A 19,731-nucleotide genomic window follows, 5' to 3' on the forward strand; every position below is an offset into this window, starting at 1 on the left:
TCAAACACTCTTCTTGCTGACGCAATGGCCATAAGAAAGGCAAAGTTCCAAGAAAGGAATTTCAGGTCAGCTGACCATAACGGTTCAAAAGGAGGTTTCTGAAGCACGGACAACACCAATGAGAGATCCCAGGGAGCCACCGGTTGTCTGTATGGAGGTTTCAGACGTATACCCCTGCAGAAAAGTCTGAACTTCTGGCAATAATGCCAATCTCTTTTGGAAAAATATAGACAAAGCTGATAACTGAACCTTCAGTGACTGAAGGCTTAGACCTGCTCTTGGAGAAAGTCCAGAAGTCTACTCACTTTAAATCTAATTGTGTGAACCTTTTGCCATTCACACAGCATCTGATATAGATCTTCCACACTCTATGATAATTTGCCACAGAAACAGACTTGCGAGCACTAAGCATGGTCTGAATAACAGAATCTGAAAAACCCTTCTTCTTTAACAAGGCGGTCTCAAAAGCCAGGCCGTAAAATTGAGACGACCTAGGCCCTGGTGTAAAAACGGACCTTGTTTGAGTAGGTCCAGTCGTTGTGGAAGCCTCCACGACGCAGTCGATAACCTCAGAATGTCAGAGTACCAAGATCTTCTGGGCCAATCTGGAGCAATCAAGATCACCCTAACCCCTTGTGTCCTCACCCTCTTGAGATCCCGAGCGATCATTGAAAAAGGTGGGAATACGTAAGCCAGGTTGAAACCCCACGGAATTGTCATGGCATCCATGCCTTCGGATCCCTGAACCGGGAGCAAAACTTGGGTACCTGACAGTTGTGTCTGGATGCCATAAGATCCACCTCCGGGAGTCCCCAGAGATCCACAATTTCCTGGAACACCTGTGTGTAAGGTCCATTCTCCCTCCAGCAGATCCGATCTGCTGAGGAAATCTGCTTCCACATTCTGGATCCCCGGAATGAAGACAGCCAACAAAGCAGGGACATTCAATTCTGCCCATTGAAAAATCTAAGCAACCTCTAGCATTGCCATCCTGCTGTGCGTGCCTCCCTGATGGTTGAGGTATGCCACCACCGTGGCATTGTCCAACTGAATCCGAATGGGCAAACCCTTCAGCCGATTCACTGCCTGTTTTAAAGTCTTCCAGACAGCCCGCAGATCCAGAACATTGATCGGTAGAACAGATTCCTCGCTGGTCCACAAACCCTGCAGTCTGAGTTATGCCACCGCCGTGGCATTGTCCGACTGAATCCGAATGGGCAAACCCTTCAGCCGATTCCTCACTGGTCCACAAACCATGCAGTCTGAGTTGACTTGCTTCCCACCCCCTTAGACTGGCATAGGTTGTAACCACCAACCAATACCAGGCTTGAAGAGAGTGACCCAGTTGTAGAGTCTCCAGATCCGTCCACCAATTCAGTGACTCCCTTGCTTCCAGAGACAGGACCAAGGTCTCCTGTTTCCTGGACTTTGGGTTTACCGACCAAGAAGAAAGGATGTTCCATTGGAAAGTCAGAGAATGACACCTTGCAAACTGCAGGGTTTCGAAAGTTACTGCCATTTTGCCCAGAAGTTTCATGCACTTCCAAACTGATGGATTCAGTGACTGCAGAATTTTGAGTACTAATACTCGAATGTCTCTGGCCTTTGATTCTGGAAGGAAGACTCGATGTAAACGAGTGTCCAGCAAAACACCCAGAAACGTTGGAACCAAGTGAGACTTTGGAAGATTCAAAATCCACCCATGATCCCGTAAGAAATTCTTTGTCACTTCCAGATTTTCCTGCAACTTTGCTGCTGACTCCACCTTGAACAGCAGGTAGTCCAAGTAAGGAATTACCACAATTCCATTCAACCTGAGAGCTGCTGCCATCACAGCCATCACCTTCGTGAATACTCTTGGTGCTGTGGCCAACCGAAAGGGAGAGCTTGGAACTGTAGATGCATCTCGCCTATTGCGAAATGCAGCAAAGATTGATGCTCTGCACAGATAGGCACCTGTAGATATGCATCTTGAATGTCCACCTAAGCTAAATATTCTCCTGGTTCCATGCTTAGTAGGACAGACCTTAGGGATTCCATTTGGAAATAATCCACCCATAAATGTAGGTTTAAGGACTTCAGATTCAGAATAGGTCTGAAGGACCCATCTGGTTTGACCACCTAGCAATGGTCTGCTTAGAAGCTGGCCATCCTCTCTTATGTACATCAAAGTACAAACAGCAAGTCAGATTTTCTAAAATCCTTCACTCTGTCCAAATAAATGCGCAAAGCGCGAACCACATCCAACTTTTTTAGTTTGTCCCTAATTCTATCCTCCTCTGGAGGATTAAACACTGGAAGAACAATCTCTTGGTTCAAATTGAACCCCGACACAAAATTTTTTGGTATTGTCCTCAGGACGGCCCTGTCTTCATGAAAGACCAGTAAAGGTACCTTGCAAGATAAGACCCCCAATTCAAACACTCTTCTTGCTGACGCAATGGCCATAAGAAAGGCAAAGTTCCAAGAAAGGAATTTCAGGTCAGCTGACCATAACGGTTCAAAAGGAGGTTTCTGAAGCACGGACAACACCAATGAGAGATCCCAGGGAGCCACCGGTTGTCTGTATGGAGGTTTCAGACGTATACCCCTGCAGAAAAGTCTGAACTTCTGGCAATAATGCCAATCTCTTTTGGAAAAATATAGACAAAGCTGATAACTGAACCTTCAGTGACTGAAGGCTTAGACCTGCTCTTGGAGAAAGTCCAGAAGTCTACTCACTTTAAATCTAATTGTGTGAACCTTTTGCCATTCACACAGCATCTGATATAGATCTTCCACACTCTATGATAATTTGCCACAGAAACAGACTTGCGAGCACTAAGCATGGTCTGAATAACAGAATCTGAAAAACCCTTCTTCTTTAACAAGGCGGTCTCAAAAGCCAGGCCGTAAAATTGAGACGACCTAGGCCCTGGTGTAAAAACGGACCTTGTTTGAGTAGGTCCAGTCGTTGTGGAAGCCTCCACGACGCAGTCGATAACCTCAGAATGTCAGAGTACCAAGATCTTCTGGGCCAATCTGGAGCAATCAAGATCACCCTAACCCCTTGTGTCCTCACCCTCTTGAGATCCCGAGCGATCATTGAAAAAGGTGGGAATACGTAAGCCAGGTTGAAACCCCACGGAATTGTCATGGCATCCATGCCTTCGGATCCCTGAACCGGGAGCAAAACTTGGGTACCTGACAGTTGTGTCTGGATGCCATAAGATCCACCTCCGGGAGTCCCCAGAGATCCACAATTTCCTGGAACACCTGTGTGTAAGGTCCATTCTCCCTCCAGCAGATCCGATCTGCTGAGGAAATCTGCTTCCACATTCTGGATCCCCGGAATGAAGACAGCCAACAAAGCAGGGACATTCAATTCTGCCCATTGAAAAATCTAAGCAACCTCTAGCATTGCCATCCTGCTGTGCGTGCCTCCCTGATGGTTGAGGTATGCCACCACCGTGGCATTGTCCAACTGAATCCGAATGGGCAAACCCTTCAGCCGATTCACTGCCTGTTTTAAAGTCTTCCAGACAGCCCGCAGATCCAGAACATTGATCGGTAGAACAGATTCCTCGCTGGTCCACAAACCCTGCAGTCTGAGTTATGCCACCGCCGTGGCATTGTCCGACTGAATCCGAATGGGCAAACCCTTCAGCCGATTCCTCACTGGTCCACAAACCATGCAGTCTGAGTTGACTTGCTTCCCACCCCCTTAGACTGGCATAGGTTGTAACCACCAACCAATACCAGGCTTGAAGAGAGTGACCCAGTTGTAGAGTCTCCAGATCCGTCCACCAATTCAGTGACTCCCTTGCTTCCAGAGACAGGACCAAGGTCTCCTGTTTCCTGGACTTTGGGTTTACCGACCAAGAAGAAAGGATGTTCCATTGGAAAGTCAGAGAATGACACCTTGCAAACTGCAGGGTTTCGAAAGTTACTGCCATTTTGCCCAGAAGTTTCATGCACTTCCAAACTGATGGATTCAGTGACTGCAGAATTTTGAGTACTAATACTCGAATGTCTCTGGCCTTTGATTCTGGAAGGAAGACTCGATGTAAACAAGTGTCCAGCAAAACACCCAGAAACGTTGGAACCAAGTGAGACTTTGGAAGATTCAAAATCCACCCATGATCCCGTAAGAAATTCTTTGTCACTTCCAGATTTTCCTGCAACTTTGCTGCTGACTCCACCTTGAACAGCAGGTAGTCCAAGTAAGGAATTACCACAATTCCATTCAACCTGAGAGCTGCTGCCATCACAGCCATCACCTTCGTGAATACTCTTGGTGCTGTGGCCAACCGAAAGGGAGAGCTTGGAACTGTAGATGCATCTCGCCTATTGCGAAATGCAGCAAAGATTGATGCTCTGCACAGATAGGCACCTGTAGATATGCATCTTGAATGTCCACCTAAGCTAAATATTCTCCTGGTTCCATGCTTAGTAGGACAGACCTTAGGGATTCCATTTGGAAATAATCCACCCATAAATGTAGGTTTAAGGACTTCAGATTCAGAATAGGTCTGAAGGACCCATCTGGTTTGAGACCCAAGAAAAGAATGGAATAAAAACCTTTCTTCCCATGGTACTTTTCCAGAAGGGACGTTGCCACCTCCAAAAGGGTTTTTCTCAAGCGAGCTTCCTTCGGTAAGGGTGTCGGCAGAAATCTCTTCAGAGGAACTCCTCTGAGATTTATTCTGTAGCCCTGGGAAACCACATCCTGAGCAGAGAGTATCCATGTGTCCCAGAACTGTAGTAGGTGACCCACCACTCTGCTCCCAGAACTGGGAGTCTCCAACCAGTCATGCAAAAGGCTTCTCCTCACCTTTGGAAGACAAAGGCACCAAACGTTTCTTCGTAAAGGCACCAAAACAAGATCTAGACACCCTACCTTTAGTGGAGGGGAATTTGCCCCTAGCCGATTGTCCTCTGTTGGTCGTACCACTTCAAAAGGAAGGACGAAAGGAGGAACAAAAAACCCCAAACTTAGAGCTAGCTTGTTTAGTCGCTGGGGTGGGGAGAAAGGTACTCTTTCCTCCTGTGGCCTGCTTAATTATAGACTCTAATTCAGATCCAAAAAGAAGCTCAGCTTTAAACGCCAGAGCTTCCAAAGACTTCTTGGAGTCGCTGTCAGCCTCCCATGCTTTTAGCCACAAAGCTCTCCTGACTGTTACAGATGTGGCCGACACCTTGGAAGCAATCTTGACGCCCTCTTCTCCAGCCTCACAAATATGCTCAGCTGCACACTTTAGCTTCTCTGCTAAAACAAAAGCCTCTGTATCAGGTTGAAGTTCAGAGCATAGGGAATCAGCCCAGCGAATCATAGCCTTGGACACCCATGCCGAAGCAATAATTGGACATAGGGTAAATCCCACCCCTTGAAACACTGCCTTTAGGCAGCCTTACATTTTTTTGTCAACAGGGTCCTTAAAAGCAGCCCCCCTTGGACAGGCAACACCGTAGCTTTAGACAGTCTTGCCACCGGGGCGTCCACCAGCGGGACCTTTTCCCATAACTTAACCTGTTCCTCTGGCATAGGATACAGGTTTGCAAACTTCTTTGGCATCATAGGCTTTTTATCAGGCGTTCTCGATGCTTCCCCAAGCAGTTCCTTCATGCCCTCATCACAGGGAAAAGTAACTGCATCTCTGTGCCATTTCATGAACACCCCTTGGTGCTGTACTTTGTCATCCTCTGCAAGATCTAATCTCTGCTTAACAGCTAAGATTAAATCCTCACTACCTGGAGTAGAAGCTTCCAACTCCTCTCTCTGGTCCCAAACCATGTCAGCACACTCACCCTCTTCCTCAGAATCTACTGTAGATTAAGGAGAGGAGGGGTGGGGGTGGATAAGGGTTGTCTGGGGGGGGGGGGGGGAATGCCTCAGGGACCTTAGTGAATTGATCCATGATATAATTCATTTAATGCACACTCTGCGCCATATCCTGCATGGCCTGCAGTAATGCTGGTTCCCCCTGGGAAGGGGTAATGGAACCCCCTGAAGGCTGAAAGGAAGAAAATGGTCAAAAAAGCCAGCTCATCCCTTGATGTGCAGTCACGGATCTCCCCAGTGCCACCGCCCACACAGGCTCAGGTTGTTCAGACCTCTGGGCTTGAACACCACAAGGCACAGATTCACAAGTAGGACATAAATCCCTGTGGTCCATCTGTTCAGCTGTTAATTTGACCCCGCAAAACCTGCAGTCTATTACAAGGCAGCCACTCCCTCCCCTATTACAGCAGTGCTACACCTTTCAGTCATGATAAACTCACAGTGCACAATGTCAGGGGTTTGCACAGAATAATGAGTACTTATCTGTCTGCTGTAAGGACCTCATTGGTCACCAGGAGAAGCGCTGCTTAGAGGAAACTGTAACTCTGCCAGTTGAAGAACAATGCTCCTTCCAGCTCTGCACAGACATGGGAAAATGAGCGCCAGACCAGAGTTGGGAAGAGACCAAGTCTCTGCTTTAGCGGGGAGGGACACGTCTTTGGCGCCTTCCCTTACAGCCGCTCCCAATAAGTATTTCCTCTCTCTTTCAGGGACTCCCTTCCGCTCAGGGACCACTTGGAAGCGCCAAGCAACACTGGGCTTCTGTCACAGGCATCAACTCCTATAATAGGATTTCTGCCTGAAAAGTGAAAACCCATCAAAATGGCGGCGCCATCGCAGGGGAGTCCATCCCCCAAGATCCCCTCCTAGCCGGGGAGCCACATCAGGAAATTCCCCAGGGCCCAGGAGCACAAAAGAGTGAGTCAGAGCGCTGTGCAGAGAGGGCAAAAAGCGTCTCTCAGCACACAGAGAGCTGACAGGACGCGCTTCTGACAGCCTCTGTTGCGTTTTCAGTGGAAAAAAACTTCTGCTAGAAGTTTCCCACTGTATACCTGCACTAACTAATGTGAATATTAATAAAAAAATAAACACTAGCTACTCTCAACACGGCTGCCTACCGCAGCCTTGTCAGCATGACACCCACTCCGGTGGGCATCTAAAACGAAACTGGGGAATGCTGGAGCATTCCTCTCAAAGATGTTAGCATAGGTGCCTGGCTCCTGGCGGACCCTCCTACATCCCAAGGTCAAGCTGTGTCACCAGGATGGACGAAAGAGAATTATGATAGGTAGGAGCCGATTGGATGGTTGTTTATCACTCTCCACTTTTTGAAGCTTGATACATCTGGCTCTAATGGAGAACTAGTGACAAACTTCTCTTCTTCCGGAAACCACAATTAACTTTACAGACCTGCATATTGATGCGTTATTCTCCCCTCTCGCTTATTCTTGTAAACCTCTAAAGGTTGCATTAAATATTTTCAGAATTATGCCAATAGGTATTATAGCTATTTTAATCTAAAGATGCTAATATGAGTTTAAAAAAACTCAGGAGCCCGAGGTGTGCTCCCTACCACCAGTTCTGTGCCTAAACACGTGCAAAGGGGGCAGTGCGATCGAAGTGGGCCATCTCCCGAAGGAGACGGGCCCCGTTTTTTCCCTAGCCCCTCTCAACCATAAGAGGGGAAAATAGGGAACGGTGGGTCCTCTTCCCCGAAGCTTAGAGAGATCCTCATTCCTCAACCCCCGGAAGGGTTAGGACGGTGGGTCCTCCGCACCCGAAGGTTTGGAGAGACCCTCAGTAGACTTCCCTCCGCCTTGCGGCTCGGGGTCGTCCTCGGGGGACCGAAGCTCTCCCCAATAGGCGAGAGCTTCGGCACATTGGGGAAATGAAAGGCCCGAGAGGGTCGACCACACTACCCAAAAAACGTGACGAACTACAAAAAAAACAAGGAACGTGAAAAGTGACAAACGTGAGAGGGGAAGAGAAATAAATAATAAAGATACCTCAATATACCTCAGCCAGAAGGCCGGGAGTGGGGGTGTGAAAAATTGTCCTACCCCATCCAAAAGGACGAGGTAAGAATGTGAAGCGCCGCCTGAAGGGGAAGTGCGCAGTGCAAGTGCTTACTAGTGCATGGTGATATTGGGATCACCCATGCATGTTCGGCACCCCCCGAGTTTCCCCGGGGGCACAGTGCAGCCTCGGACTCCAAGCAACCGACCGATCAGCGTCCGACCAAGGTTTCTCTGCTCCCATCGTAGGGCACTTTCCAGCCCCTGGCATGGGAATGGGTACTCCACTGGGCTTTTCGACTGACTCCCTTAGGGGCTGCGACCCCCTCAAAAGAGCAGTCTACTCAGTCTCAGTGTTTCTCCGATCCCAAGGTTAAGGTACTAAGCTGGGCCTTTCGCGGTCTCCCCATCAGAGGCTACGAACCTCTGGAACAGGAGCCATCTACTCAGTCCCAGCCTTTCTCCGCTTCTTGGGAATGGATACTAGACTGAGCCTTTCGCTGTCTCATCCTTCGGGGGCTACGAACCCCGTCAAGAGAGCCAAACTACTAGGCCCAGTGTTTCTCCCCCCCTCTCACCAGTGGGTTTATGGAAACAACACCTCCTACCACTGGCAGAGGTGAAGGTACTCAGCCAGACTTTTCACCACTCCCAGGCAAAAAAAAGGGGTCCCACACCCTCCGCCCATCAGAGCAGCTACTCAGTCCAGCCTTTCTCTATTCTCTGCCAGAGGCCAGTCCATACCCACTGATAAGAACAGATACTACACTTGATCTTAGCCAAAAGGCAGAGAAGATGCTAATATATTGTACCAATAACCTACATTCATAGGGATACGGTCATTGGGTCTACAGCAAGTGGGTCGACAAGCATTAGGTCGACATGTGGATAGGTTGACATGGTTCCAGGTTGATATTGGTCAAGATCAACATGAGTTTAGGTACACACAAGCATTAGGTTGACAAGGTCTAGATCAGGCTTGTCCAACGTTGGCCCTCCAGATGATGTGAGACTACACATCCCAGCATGCTTTGTCACAGTTTTGCTATTAGAGAGTGCTAAAACTATTGCAAAGCATACTGGGATGTGTAGTTTCACAACATCTGGAGGGCCAACGTTGGACATGCCTGGTCTAGATCAAAAGGTCGACATGGGTTTTTCACTGTTTTTTGAGCTGACATGTGCCAACAGGCGGTATTTCATGCCCTACCATCCACATGGTGGGAGAATAAAATAGTGTGCCGAACACAGCAAGGCACCGTGCCCGAAGCATGGCGAGCGAAGCGAGCTATGCGAGGGGATGCGTTGCACTGGAAACTGTGCCCTCGACGACTGTTTCGACAAGGGAGTAAAAAATAACACAGAAAAAACACCATGTCAACCTTTTGACTGTCGACCTAGACCCTGTCAACCTATTGACCAGCGGACCTAAACACATGTCGACCTTGGCCCATATTGACCTAGAACCATGTCGACCTTTCCCCATGTCGACCTATTGCTTGTCGACCAACTTGCTGTAGACCAAACGATCCCAACCCCGTTCATAAACCTCCATTTTAAATGTCGGGGGTACTGAATGTTGCTAACCTCCGAACATGCTTTGATTTTTTTTTTTTGGGGGGGGGGGACAAGGATAGCTGCTCGCTACTTATTTTATTGAACTGTATTTCACTAATGCCACACTGGAAGGCACTGTGGGGTGGATGTATGAAGCAGTGATAAGGGAGGAGAAGTGGTAAAGTGCCTGGTACTTTATTAACAGCCAATCAGCTCCTAACTGTCCCTATTGAAACTGTAACTTAGCAGTCAGGCACTTTCTCACTTCTCCTCTCTTATCATTGATTCATACATCTACTCCAGTCTCTACATTTCTGTTCCTTCTTAATAGGAGTGCTTGATGATGTCATTCAGACAAAACATGTAGGGTGGCTTCCCATGCTGTGTCTATTGGAATGCACATGGATTGTTGTTATTCCTATCCAGTGGACCTCCAGTGGTGTTATTCTCCAGCTGGTCTCTGAGATAAGCATGTTCTTTTTTAATCCTATAAGCATTTTAATTACAGATAAATCAATCAAGTGTTTGGCAATGCAGTTGGTGTCTGCCCTTTGTTTGTACCTTAACTTGTTCACTGCGGCAGACAGGGGTTTCTGCATATACCGTATAACTGCAGAAAAGGGTGTCCCCACTAACTTATCTTCTCTACCGTCACCAATCACACGGGGTTCAGTGCTGTGACATACATACTTTAAATGCTGCATCTTTTTTTTCTTTTTGAACTTTGATATATTCTCCTTCCATATTCCCATCACTTTCACCTACAAATACGCTATAACCCGGAGTTGAGTTCCCTCTATCAAACTGTGTTTGTCTCCTCTTTCAAACAATGTGTCCTTAGTAGTTATTGATCACTAGAGAACAAATGAAACTATACACCATTTGTTTTTCTGACAAATGAGAAGGATCTAAAGCAGGGGTGTCCAAACTTTTTGCGACGAGGGCCAGATTTGGTGAAGTGTAAATGTGTGGGGGCCGACCATTCAGCCTGACATTCTTTGAATCATTAATCACATCAGAATGGTCCACCACTCTGCCTCAATTCACTTTATGTCCCCCAGCCTGCCCCCCATTCATTGTATGTCCCCCAGCCTGCCCCTTCACTGTATATTCCCCTGCCTGCCCCCATTCACTGTATGTCCCCCAGCCTGAACCCCTTCACTGTATGTCCCCCATTCACTGTATGTCCCCCACTCTGCACCCATTCACTCTGTCCCCCAGCCTGCCCTCCTTCTCTTAATGTCCATCAGTGCCTCCATTCATTGTATGTCTCCAAGCCTGACCCTCCTTCACTGTATGACTCCCATTCACTATGTACCCCACTCTGTCCCCATTCACTGTATGTCCCGCAGCCTGCCCCTCCTTCACTGTATGTTCCCCACTCTGCACCCATTCACTCTGTCCCCCAGCCTGGCCCCCTTCTCTTAATGTCCATCAGTGCCTCCATTCATTGTATGTCTCCTTCCAGCTGGAGACTGCGGGCCGCTTGAAATGACAGCACGGGCCGCAATTGGCCCCCGGGCCTGACTTTGGACATGCCTGATCTAAAGCTCTGATCTCTCCCATTTTGTGCAAATAAATATAAAGATACCTCATGTAGGGCCTGATTCAGGCAAGATCGCTCATCTGCAAAGTTGCAGCTGACTGTGAGTAGATAGCTGCTGCCCAGACAGAAAGTAATCCTCCCCCTACAAATTTTCAAGTGAATTGCAAATGGATCAGTATTCACTATCCACCAGCACATCCATACGCAATTCACAAACCATCAAAAGGTTTTGCCAGCCTGTGCAAATGTGAGTAAGTCTGACAGAGACAGGCTGAACGAGGCTGGCGCTAATGTCACAAACCCTACATTAAAATGCTAGGGCAAGCCTGCGTACATTCACCTCCAAACACTGGAACCATGTCAGTTCGCACATCAGCGATCAACTCTGAATAAGGCCCATAATGCGATAGGTTGCCTAGTTTTAAACTGGTTGGCCTTGTTGATCTACCATATTCTCCCTACACATACAGTACTACTGTATGTGCTTAAACTGCTTATACCATGACAACAAAAAATAGAAAAGAAAAAAAGCATTTTCTAATCTAGTGCAGTCATTTTTTTCCCCAAAGCCTACACATAGAATCCTGTTGGTGTCGGCGGTGGATGCACACTGTGTCCATGGAGCTCCAGAGACAGTAGTTGTCCGGCCCCACACAGACACCGGTAATGCGGCATCCAGGCTCCCGGCGACCATCGGATGGAGAGGTGAGGGGAAGCTGCACGAGGGCTCCAGTGGTAATGTCTTAATGTAACGTATGTAATGTCCTCCCCCCCTTCATCCCTGCTGATGCTGCACTGTAATCCAAAAAAATTGCTAGTGTGCGCAAGCATACATGGCCAATAAAGTTGATTCTATTCTATTCTTCTACAAGGGCAAACAGGACAATAGGAAAACAGCATTAGATGTGCGGAAGAGAACACTAGGGAAAACAAGATACCAGGTAAGATGGAAAAAGATTGGCAAGAAAAAACGAAATCAGCAATCAGGAAAAGTTAGACAAGGAGAAGTAGTAGCAGGTAAAGCATGTTGACTCATTGCATTATGAGTCCATTGGTGCAGGAAGCAAAGGCAAAGGGGTGCCTTTTGAAGTTAGCCATGGGGCCCATGGCCTCTGTCATAGAAATAATAAGTAATAATTTCCATGTCAGCTACTGTATATGTCAGATTTGTGTTTTACGGTCAAAGAGAACCAAAGGAAGGTAACTGAGAATATAGATCCACGCATCTTTTGGTATGGAATGGCCAAGTACATTATCCAGAAGCATATGCATAAGTGTCCAAAAAGATTCAAGGACAGGACAGGTCAATGAGCTGGAGGCCGCAACTGACAGTGTATACAAGCTCATCAAGGTATCTTTATCAAACTTTGGGCCACCTCGGTGTCTTTAAGTGATAGGGTTGATGGTAGTCAATGCATACCGTACTCACATGTGTACAGTCAGAGATACTCCTATAAAGGTATCTTTGTTATTCAAATGCTGATGATGTCATGGGGCTGAGGATTGACTCACTCCCCGATATAGTGTTGAGTAAAAAAAGAGAAAATTTATTTTTTTATCAATAAAAATGATTTTAATATAAAAGCATGGGTACTTTGTGCAAATACACGAGTGGGCATCAAAGATGGTGAAAGATGACAATACCTGAGAGAGTGGTGTATGGCCATCCACCGCTAGGCCAGGCAGTCACTAGATGCAAGAAAACAGGTAACACAGTCCCTCTCCACCAAAGTGTTTCGACAGACTAGCTATCTTTTTCAAGGTTGGAGAGTGACTGTGATAAGTAGAGGTATTTATAACGGTGGTCATTAATCAAGAATACACTCCCACATTGGGGAGGGGATTGGGGCGGAAATGTAAGCAAAAGTGTCAAAATCTCATAAATACAGTCAATACTGGGTTAATTCCTAAATTAATATGTAGATAATGTGGCGTGACAGAAATAGTAAAATGCGCGGCACTTTGTATTAAGCAGAAAACGGCTTTTGAGCCGAAAGTCTGTGACCAGGAAGCGGCAGGTGACATGCATTTGGAGCGCATATGCCACTTCCGCCGTTCCTGTCTAGTACTGGAAGGCACAATTCCGGGAGCTAGTAAGTGGAGAGGTGACTGTCACGGCTAAAGGGCTGGATGGAGTCGTGTGGTGCACAGGAACTGGAGACGGACCAGGAGGAGTAGGATTGAAACGTGCCGGTTTAATAACGGATTTCATAAATGATAAACTTCACTCAAATACTTCTTTAAGTGACAGTTGGATAACTTAAATAGAGTCCAGCACAATACTAATAACGGGCAGGTAAATCTGGAAACGTATACTTGATGAGCCAGAGTACATAGAGGAAGATCCGGAAAGAGGTTGATTTGATGATAGAAGAAATGGATCCGGATGACTGAAAGATGATGGAATGAATGAGTTGAATGAAGAAGGACAGCGGAAAGCTGAGCAGGGTAATTCTGGGACACAAGCAGGAACAAGCACTAGGTAGGACTTGCAGCATTGGTGTCAGGAGAAAACTTCCTTGTAGAAAGATGCAGGGAGCAAGGCACCAGAGTCAGGAGAGAAAGAGCCAGGATCCAGGAAACAGCTAGGAGTTGTGAATGACTCCAAAGACTCATTGCACTGACACTGAACAGCCTAGGCAGATCCCCTATATCTCCAGGGGGCGGCTGCCATTGGCTGACAGCGCAGGAAGAGGAGGGAACCTCCACTCTGGGCCAATCTGTCTCCTGCCCTCAACCAAGATGGCGACGCCGGCCTCCCCTGCTGCCATCCCTACCTGGAGCTGCCCCTACTCGCACGCCGCAGCCTGGGACCTGCACACGCTAGCCGGCGGCGGGCGCGGACGGGTGAGTACTGTACCCGCCGTGCTCCGTCGCGGCTACGTGTGACAGTACCCCCCCTTTTCAGGGTGACCCCAGGGCGCCTATGGGCCTTGTGAGGATTTCTCTGAAGAAATTGCTTTATCAGCTTCGGAGCGTGAAGATCAATGGAATCCACCCAAGAGTTCTCTTCGGGACCAAACCCAACCCATTCCACCAGATACTGGGTACGAGATTTGCGGCAGCGAGAGTCTATAATGCGTCTTACCTCGAATTCAGCCCCACTCTCGGAGTTAATCTTGGGCGGTTTGGGAATCCTATTTTGATAAGAGTTCAACCTTAAAGGCTTGAGGAGGGACACATGGAAGGAATTCGAAATCCTTAGGGAAGGAGGAAGTTGAAGTCTATAAGCGACCGGATTAATGACTTGGATGATAGGGTATGGCCCAATGAACCGAGGAGCCAGCTTCATAGAGGGCAGACGGAGGCGTATATGGCGGGTAGACAGCCATACCCGGTCTCCGACTTTCAATCGGGGCGCTGCCCTTCTTTTTCTGTCTGCCATCCTCTTGTATCGGGCGGAAGATTTAAGAAGAGCGGTGTGGACTTCTGACCAGATTTTAGCAAAGCGTTGTAATGAAGTGGTTGCTGCAGGAACTTCGGAAGAGGATAATTCTGAGAAATCCGGAGACCGTGGATGTTTGCCGAATACTGTAAAGAAGGGAGTGGTTCCGGAGGAAGAGTGATAGGAGTTGTTATGCATATATTCTGCCCACGGGAGAAGATCCACCCAGTCATCTTGGGAAGACGAGACAAACAGTCGGATAAAGGCCTCCAAGTCTTGATTCACCCGTTCTGTCTGGCCGTTGGTCTGGGGGTGAAAGGCAGTGGAAAACTTGAGTTTGACCTGTACCGCGGCACAGAGAGCTCTCCAGAACTTTGCAACGAACTGTACTCCGCGGTCGGATACAATCTCTTTGGGCAGTCCGTGGAGTTTAAAAATGGTTGAGATAAACAGCTGGGCCAGTACTGGAGCAGAGGGGAGACCTTTTAGTGGGAAAAAATGGACCATTTTAGAGAATCGGTCAACCACTACCCAGATTGCAGTATGACCTTTTGAGGGAGGTAGTTCACAAATGAAGTCCATTGACAGATGGGTCCATGGTTCTGTGGGAATGGTTAGAGGGCGGAGAGGACCAGCGGGAGTTGTTCTGGGCACCTTATGCTGAGCACATCTCACACAAGAGGCGACGAAGTTGGTTACGTCGTGGCGGATGGTTGGCCACCAATAAGAATGTGACAGGAACATCAAGGTCTTTTGTGCTCCTGCGTGCCCTGCGAAGCGGGAAGAATGTGCCCATGTCAATATTTTCTTGCGGAGTTCGGGGGGAACAAACGTTTTACCTGGAGGAGGAGATGGCTGTATGGTTACTTGGGCGAAGACCACCGGATCGAGGATTGGACGAGGAGGTGTCTCTAGGTCAGAAGTCGTCTCAAAGGAGCGGGATAGAGCGTCCGCCTTAGTATTCGTGGTTCCAGGTCGGAATTTAATTTGGAAATCAAAGCGTTCAAAAAACATCGCCCAACGGGCTTGGCGGGCAGTAAGGCACTGAGCCTGTTTAAGAAAGGACAGATTTTTGTGGTCTGAATACACGGTGATCTTATGCCGGGCCCCCTCCAGAAGGTATCGCCACTCCTCTAACGCAGCCTTGACTGCAAGCAACTCCTGTTCCCCGATGGGGTAATTCCTCTCTGCCGGAAGGAATTTTTTGGAGAGGAAGGCACAAGGGTGTAATTCTTGATCCTCACCTTTTTGTGACAAGATGGCCCCGATCCCTTCCGAGGATGCGTCCACCTCGAGAATGAAGGGCCTGTCGAGGTCTGGTTGGAGGAGGATTGGTGCCGTCACGAATGCTCTTTTTAACTGCTGGAAGGCAGAGGATGCTTCGGGCGACCATCGGCTTGGATCAGCTCCTTTGCAAGTGAGAGCAGTGAGGGGAGCAGCGATAGTAGAGAAGTTCCGGATAAATCGCCGGTAATAGTTTGAGAACCCTAGGAATCTCTGAATTCCTTTGAGCGTTGTGGGGGCTGCCCAGTCTTGGATGGCTCTCACCTTCTCTGGGTCCATCTCTATCCCAGTGGCGGAGAGAATGTGACCCAAGAATGGAATGGACGTGACCTCAAAAACGCACTTCTCCAACTTACAGAACAGTTGATTTTGGCGAAGACGTCGTAGGACTTCGAACACTGTCTGTCTGTGAAGTTGAAGATTTGGAGAGAAGATGAGTATATCGTCTAGATAGACTACGATGGAGTGGTACAGCAAGTCCCGAAAGATATCATTTACAAACTGTTGGAAGACGGCGGGGGCGTTACAAAGGCCGAAGGGCATCACCAGGTATTCATAGTGACCGTCGCGCGTATTAAAAGCCGTCTTCCACTCGTCACCTGGACGGATCCGGATCAAATTGTAGGCCCCTCGCAGGTCCAATTTAGTAAAGATTGCCGCCCCTCTGATCTTGTCGAATAGTTCTGCGATAAGGGGTAAGGGATAGCGGTTTTTAATGGTGATGTCGTTCAGGCCCCTATAGTCGATACATGGCCGTAGACCGCCATCCTTCTTTTTCACAAAGAAAAACCCGGCCCCGGCCGGAGAAGTAGATGGTCGAATGAAACCTTTGTTTAAGTTCTCTTGAATGTACGAGGACATGGCCTCAGTCTCGGGTAGCGACAGAGGATAGATGCGGCCACGAGGAGGGAATTTCCCGGCCACCAGTTCTATCGGGCAGTCCCAAGGACGGTGAGGAGGCAGGGTGTCGGCACCTCCTTTACTGAAGACATCTGTAAATGAACGGTATGGTGCGGGTATAGACAAGGGTGGAGCTGAAGAGGATGAAGGACAGTTATCCTCATGTTGTGGATGGGTCTGGTAGACCGGAAGAATCTGAGGAATGCAGGTAGACTGGCAATCTGTTCCCCAGGCCTTGACCTCCATATTGGTCCAATCGATGTGTGGGTTATGTTTAGAGAGCCAGGGAAGGCCCAGGACCATTGGATGTGAGGACTGTGGAAGAATGAAGAATTCGAGGGTCTCTTGATGTAGAGCTCCTATGAGCAGTGTCACCGGGGTGGTCTGATGGGTGATTTGTCCACTACGAATTCGACTCCCATCCACTGCAGTGAGGACCAGCGAATGATCCAGGGGTTGCACCGGCAGGGCATGTTGGGTGACAAAAGAAGACGAAAGGAAATTTCCCGCTGCCCCAGAGTCCAATAGGGCCTGAACTCTTTTTCTCCCTTGGGGACACACAAGGGTAACCGGAATGGTGGAATCAGAAGAAGAGGGAGATGGAAGCAAGACTCCTAATCGGACCTCCCTCGTGGAGATTAGGAGCGGTCGTTTCCCGGCCGCAGCGGGCAGGAAGCCAACAGGTGAGCTGAGGAGCCACAGTACATGCACAGATTCTCTCGCCGTCTTCGGGACTTCTCTTCGAGAGAAAGACGAGAGCGGTTGATTTGCATGGGCTCATCTGTTGACACCGCAGGAGGCGGGGTTGGTCTGGAAGCGGGTGCGACATTGGAAGGGAATCGAGGGCGAAGGCGATCAGAGCGATTCCTCTCAAGTTGGCGTTCTTGGAGTCGCAGATCGACCTTGTTACATAATGAAATGAGTTCAGCCAGGGTGGAAGGAGAATCGCGAGTTGCTAACTCGTCCTTGATGCGGCCGGCTAGGCCGTTCCAGAAGGCAGAGACGAGAGCCTCTTCGTTCCATCTGAGTTCGGAAGCCAGGGTTTGAAATTGCACAACATATTGTCCCACTGGGCGACTGCCCTGACGAATTCTTAGGATCTCCGTGGCTGCGGAGGACACTCTGCCAGGCTCGTCGAAGATGCGACGGAAGGAAGCCACAAATTCTTCATAGTTGTTGAGGATGGGATCCGCACGCTCCCAGAGGGGGGACACCCACTCCAGGGCTGGGCCCGCCAGTAGGGACACGATGTAAGCCACCCGAGTCTTGGGAGAGGGGAAATTGGAAGGCTGGAGGGTAAAATGGACGTCACATTGATTCAGGAATCCTCGACACCCCCTTGGGGACCCGTCATATTTACTGGGGGTTGACAGCTGCAGATGGTGAGGAGCAGCTGGCCCCGGAGAAGCAGCAGAGGCCGAAGCTCCGGAGGTAGGTGCTGCCGAAACTGAGGGAGCCGCCTGAGGTGGTGACAAGGTCTGGAGGAATTGAGCCACTTGACGCTGGGTAGCCTCTACTTGTTCCAAGCGAGCCATGATGCCTTGAAGAACATCCGTCATGGAGGCCTGTGCTTCACCCGATTCCATCGGGTCAGTGCAAACTGTCACGGCTAAAGGGCTGGATGGAGTCGTGTGGTGCACAGGAACTGGAGACGGACCAGGAGGAGTAGGATTGAAACGTGCCGGTTTAATAACGGATTTCATAAATGATAAACTTCACTCAAATACTTCTTTAAGTGACAGTTGGATAACTTAAATAGAGTCCAGCACAATACTAATAACGGGCAGGTAAATCTGGAAACGTATACTTGATGAGCCAGAGTACATAGAGGAAGATCCGGAAAGAGGTTGATTTGATGATAGAAGAAATGGATCCGGATGACTGAAAGATGATGGAATGAATGAGTTGAATGAAGAAGGACAGCGGAAAGCTGAGCAGGGTAATTCTGGGACACAAGCAGGAACAAGCACTAGGTAGGACTTGCAGCATTGGTGTCAGGAGAAAACTTCCTTGTAGAAAGATGCAGGGAGCAAGGCACCAGAGTCAGGAGAGAAAGAGCCAGGATCCAGGAAACAGCTAGGAGTTGTGAATGACTCCAAAGACTCATTGCACTGACACTGAACAGCCTAGGCAGATCCCCTATATCCCCAGGGGGCGGCTGCCATTGGCTGACAGCGCAGGAAGAGGAGGGAACCTCCACTCTGGGCCAATCTGTCTCCTGCCCTCAACCAAGATGGCGACGCCGGCCTCCCCTGCTGCCATCCCTACCTGGAGCTGCCCCTACTCGCACGCCGCAGCCTGGGACCTGCACACGCTAGCCGGCGGCGGGCGCGGACGGGTGAGTACTGTACCCGCCGTGCTCCGTCGCGGCTACGTGTGACAGTGACACTCGCTTGAAGCGCAAACGTCACTACCGCTACTTCTCCTATAGCAGGGGGAATAAGGAAGCAGCGGGTTACACGCAAACGTCACTTCTGCCGCATCAATAATAAGGAAACAAATATTTAAATGCAGCTGGGTGGACCGCATATTGAAGCACTGAGAACGTCACTCCAAGTGACGTACGGCATAATTACTTATTATGATTGGGCCACATATTTTTATATTGTACAGGTACATAATAACACTATATAAAATAATTAACAATAAAGATAACTGACCACGTATAAATACCTAAACTTGTACAAGAAGTATAACAAATTTAAAAAATACAATTTAAAAGTAGAATTTATAAAAACCACTTAAGCTCAAAATTGCAGTTTAATCCATGAGGTGATAGGCTATTGAGTTCATAGATCCACCTCATCTCTTTTTGTGCAAGATGTTTATCTCTGGTATTATATCTCCAATTTTCTTTAATTTGCCCCAGGCCCTAAAAACCAATAATGTTGTTAGTGGAGCTATGGTGGTGTAATTTAAAGTGCATGGAGAAAGGGTGGTCGGTAAATTCCCTTTTTATATTCCTTATATGTTCCGACCAACGCACTTTTAGTGCTCTAGTGGTTTTGCCTATATATAATTTATGACATGAACACATAATGGCATAAATAGAATATCGAGAATTACAGGTAAGAAACTGGTTAATTTTAAAATTAAATTATTAAGAAAAAGTTCTGTAGTTTTTCTGTCTGTGGTAAAACAGGTTCTGCACATTGGGCAGTCCCCACACCTATAAAAGCCTTTATTTCTAATAGTCCCTCCAATAGGTTTATTCATAAATGCA

General features: G+C 48.3%; 1 protein-coding gene and 1 pseudogene across 1 annotated transcript in view; both read right to left on the minus strand.

Moving 5' to 3' along the window:
* The window catches only part of LOC146045969 (solute carrier family 22 member 6-A-like), a 63,717-nt gene that overhangs the window by 16,531 nt on the left and 27,455 nt on the right, over positions 1 to 19,731 (minus strand). The gene's annotated exons all lie outside the window — the stretch shown is intronic.
* LOC146046492 (U2 spliceosomal RNA) lies at positions 8,429 to 8,635 on the minus strand (annotated as a pseudogene).

Source organism: Crinia signifera, chromosome 11 (assembly GCF_055691185.1).
Source record: "Crinia signifera chromosome 11, ASM5569118v1, whole genome shotgun sequence".
In the NCBI taxonomy this organism is placed as follows: Eukaryota; Metazoa; Chordata; class Amphibia; order Anura; family Myobatrachidae; genus Crinia; species Crinia signifera.